The sequence below is a fragment of the Pteropus medius genome, unplaced genomic scaffold (genome assembly GCF_902729225.1).
Source record: "Pteropus medius unplaced genomic scaffold, Ma_sr-lr_union100, whole genome shotgun sequence".
Classification (NCBI taxonomy): domain Eukaryota; kingdom Metazoa; phylum Chordata; class Mammalia; order Chiroptera; family Pteropodidae; genus Pteropus; species Pteropus medius.
In genome coordinates this window covers 12,295,335-12,300,089 of record NW_024344240.1, presented here as the reverse complement: position 1 = coordinate 12,300,089, position 4,755 = coordinate 12,295,335, and the positions used below count along the sequence as shown (strand labels likewise).

The 4,755-nt window shown below is 28.6% G+C and overlaps 1 non-coding gene across 1 annotated transcript; it reads right to left on the bottom strand.

Annotated features, from left to right (window-relative positions):
- Positions 1–4,197: 4,197 nt before the first annotated feature.
- LOC120607476 (5S ribosomal RNA) lies at positions 4,198–4,316 on the bottom strand. The gene has a single exon (XR_005654162.1). It is a non-coding gene; the product is annotated as a 5S ribosomal RNA (ribosomal RNA).
- Between the last annotated feature and the right edge of the window lie 439 nt (positions 4,317–4,755).

Sequence of the window (4,755 nt, the reverse complement as noted above, 5' to 3'; positions counted from 1 at the left end):
GAATAAGTTAGACAGAGAAACACAAATACCATATGATTTCAAATTTATGTAGAATCTATAAAACAAACAAAACAGAACAAACTCATAGATACAGAGAAGAAATTGATAGTTGCCAGATAGAAGAGGGGTTTGGAGGATGGGCGAAAAAGTAAAGAGATTAAGAAGTACAAATTGCCAGTTATAAAAATAGTCATGGGATGCAAAGTACAGCATAAGGAATATAGTAAATAATATTGTGTACTAGACTTATCGGAATGATCACTTTGTAAGTTATAAATGTCTAATCACTATGTTGAACTAATATATTATTGTATATCAACAGAAATTAAAAAAATTTAAAAAGTTATAATAGAAAATATAGATGTGTTTGTATAAAATTAAAAACTCATCATAAAAGAAAAAAGAGTTTAAATTTTAATGAAAAATATCTTAGGGGTTTTGATTTCATTGCTTTACATTTTTGTATTAATTTATAGAGAATTATTTTGAATATTAGAATATATATAGAGAGATATATTTTGAATATTGAGCATTTACATTCATGAATACATCTTTTCTATTTAATTGTCTTATTTAAAGCATTCATTAAACATTATAAGTATAACTATAAATATCTTGCTTTTTTTGGCTATTCTTATGTGCTGAAAATTCTATTACTATAAAATGTTTTGAAATTATACTTTCTAATTAATCATTGGTAGCATATATCTTTTTATATGAGTATTTATCCATAAAGTTGTTGTGCTCAGGTAATACTTAATAAGTAATTTAAATTTTGTTTATATTTTTTATTAGATAAGTATATTATCCACAAATGAAGAAAAATAATCTTCATTTCTAATATCCGTATCTATATTATTATTAATTATTATTATTTTGCCTAGGATGGCTCATGTAATACCCAAAACAGTAGAATTGATATGATCATTCTCTTTTGATAGTTCTAACCTCAGCAACTTATTTTGAGGGAGAATATTATTAAAATGCAGAAACAACATCCCACATAATCATCTCATTGATTGCAGCAAATTTAAGCTGACAGTCCCAAGCCAATAGTTCTTTAAGATGGATAATTCAACTGAATACTAAAATATCAAAAGTTGTCATGGGTGAAATAATGTAAGGATTTGGGCATGACTATCAAATTTAGAAGGAGATTATTTCATTGACGTGCACATTTGAAAAGCATCACATGAAGTATTCAACATGTGTACATTGTATTCACTGACATTTATATATTGGTTATTTGAAAACAAGCAAGCATATTTCTATTTGCATATAAATTTTGATTTTCAAGATATTCTTGAAAAAATTTTAAACAATAATTAAAACATAATGCATTTATATATTAAAATAAAAATTAAGCAAAATTATTTTAAAAGTTTAAGTGATGAGTTCTAAGAAATAACTTGAGCATTTATGTTTCATGTTAAGCAAAAAATGAGGGTATAAAATGAAAATATGATTTGGAATTCCTTAAAGAATCTTCTAAACACTTTCAAAATTATCAGAAAAATGACCTTGACATTTTCTATCATTTTATTTTTAAAGAAAAGTCATTTTTATATGCTAAAAAACATACTACTGGTGTTGCTTTGATGGATTTTGCAGATTTAATTTTTAGTTATAATAGATATATTATGGAAATTCCAGTCTTATGAAAATTGAAATAAAAAAAGGAAAAGCAATTGAACATAAGAATATTACAAAGACTGAGAGAGCTTTTCATGAATTTAGTGAGCAAATAAGAATACTTATGAAATAAACAAATGATGAAGAAACAACAAGAATGAAAGGTTAAATAGAATAGATGTGATTTCTTTAGGTTAGTTATCCAAGTCATAAATGATAATGAACAAAAGGAATTTTTGGGGATCGTGGAGAATTCATATCCCCATAATAGAAAAGATTTAATATGTTCCGCTTCGACAGGAGTACTTACTATAATCTATCTTTATTTTGCTTTTATCCCATTAGACTATAAGTTTTGTGAGGGTATAGAGTGGGTGCAAGAGTTTCCTTTATTACCCAACAAAGGTAATCGTGAGTCTAAAGAATTTTGTCACTACTCGGGAAGGTAGACAGGAGCAAGACTCTCTTTTTTGCCTAGCCAGAAAGAATAAAGAGTGACCATCTGGATTTTGATATTACTGGAATTCCTTGTGGGGTTTTTGTACCTTTGAATCTACCATGTGCATTGTTTACATTTTCTAATAAAATAGCTTGTTTTTAAAGAATGTGTTATATTCCACAATGGTGACTCTTAATTATGAGGATCTCACTTTAAGAGAAGTATATATCCAAACTGAATGCATTTAAGGAAAGTAAATGATTCTGAAATATATGTTCTAAAAATTTCTTTGACACTGAGTTTGCTAGTGTGGAGATAAAATGATCCAACATGGGAAGTAGTAGAACATGATGGTTGCTTTCAAATATTTACAAAGTAGACTAATGTGAGTGGAATCAGATGCAATGGTCCTCACAGATATAATAATCAGATCTAAACTAAAGGGCTAATGATTTTATGAAAGACAAGGAAATACTTTCCAATTGTTTGCCACAGAAAGTGGTGAATTCCTCTCATTTACAGTCTCAAGGCATAGCCTGACTAAACACTCATTTGCAGAGCAATTAAACATTAGAAAGTTAACATTTTTAAGACCTCATCAAAACTTGATATACTATAAATCTTACTTTGTGGTTAACCTCTGCACATGAAGTCTAGACATCTAAAAGAAAGTTCTATTCTTACTATAAAAATGTTCTGTTCATTCAATGGTGTCAATTATGAAATGAAAGTGTTTCTTTCTTTGTATTACTTGTAAATAAAATTTCTTGTGGTTAAAGTTATTCATCTTTTCATCATTGCAATAAATCTGTCATCTCAAAGGGTTCTTTCATTTTGGTAGAATTTGTATTTCATCTGGTACATTGAAAAATGAATTCTCTATCACATTGTGAAATTTGTAGTTTAATAATTCATCAAATGTGAGCCAGCCAATGGATCTTTTGAACCCCCAATTTTGCCTCCACTTAAATGCTTTTGGCCTTTGTTCTATATCATAAAAAGGGTCTTAACATGTGGAAGAAATCATCAGAACCTTAAACAAAATTTCTTTTAGACATATAAACTGAACAATTCTTGACAATGGCAGGTCTATCAAAGGAGTATGGTATCCATCTGGGCAGGTTCTCCTAGAGAGCCCCAGCTGACTGATCCTTCAGCAAGTCACTGGACACGAATATAAGGACGCAGTATCTGGTCAGTCACTTTTCATAGTGCAGTTAGCCACATATCCAGAAGTTGCCACTGCTGCTGTTACTCTTGCTGAAAAAAAAAAAAAAGTGTGTCAATCAAGTAACTGAGACCCACAGCTGTACGATTCCCTAGGCATCCAGTGTACTTTTCATTTTATTTCTAGGGAAAAATTAGAATAAAAAGTCCACAGATTATACACCATGTGGAAAACATTGGGAATTCAGAATTGCTTTGACCTACCAATTACATTTTTTAGCTTAAACCAATATGCCGAGGTTTTGCTAGTGTTCAGTGTATTTGACCAGTGTGCATAAAACTCTTTTAATACTGTGAAAGTCATGGTTTTTCTCCTGTGGCCTTAACAGCATTATCTATCCTGACTTTATACTTAATACTATGCAAAGACATGCCTAATATATTTGGCACATCAAAACAATACATCTTCTTGCTGTACATGATGTTAACACACTTAAGATTTAATCCTCATCAGTAAGATTTTAAAAGTTGATTTGTTATAAGGGTTTGTTAAAATGTGTTCTACCTATTGTGAGCTGCTTAAAAAATTCTGGTGACAAACTTTCAAATGATTAATTTTAAAAATGCATCAAATTTTGCCTGGATATCCGTTCCAGAGTATGATTTTGCTTAATCACATCCAAGAAGATACAAACTAATTCTAGTATATATTTTAATAAGAATGGTTAATCTATTCTATTTTTGGAGAACTAAGTTGTAAATTAATTAAATTTTAAAATTTTATATGTAAATATATATTTTTACACATATGGAATTTACATGTAATCCTGTCAACATTTTTATTTTATTTATTTATTTACTTTCTATATATTTTTAGATGAAGCAATCCTTGGTTGATCTCACAGATTGCAAGGACCTTGTCAGCTTACAATCTCTTATTTTTTATTTATTTTTTACTACGCTTACAGCACCTGGTCTTCCTAGGTGGTCTCCCATCCAAGTACTAACCAGGCCTGACCCTGCTTAGCTTCCGAGATCAGATGGGATCGGGCTTGTTCAGGGTGGCATGGCTGTAAATAATATTTTTATATTATCTAAACAAATTTCATTTTAGTCACCCTTGAAATAAATGGTTTTGTCATAATAGCTATTCTTCAATATTTAAATTTTATTGAATCATTATGTTTATATTTCAATAGCTTTATAAATATTTTAAAAATCAGTTATCTGTAACATGCCTCATAGAAAATCAGTGAGATTTCCAATTCTATTTTTCTTTTTATTTTAAGTTATTTTTGAATTACATTTGAGAAATTTATATTATTAGCATCACATTGAATGTCTATTATGTAGGGGTAAAAAGAGTATCATACTTATTTTTTCTTGTTGAGAAACTAACATTTAATTTTATAAAATATTTTTCATTTAAATTTATTTAAACAACTTTGTTAAATAAAGTTTTTGTTTTTTAATTTTTAAAATTCAAATAGAAACTCTCTGTTTATTCCATGTTGACA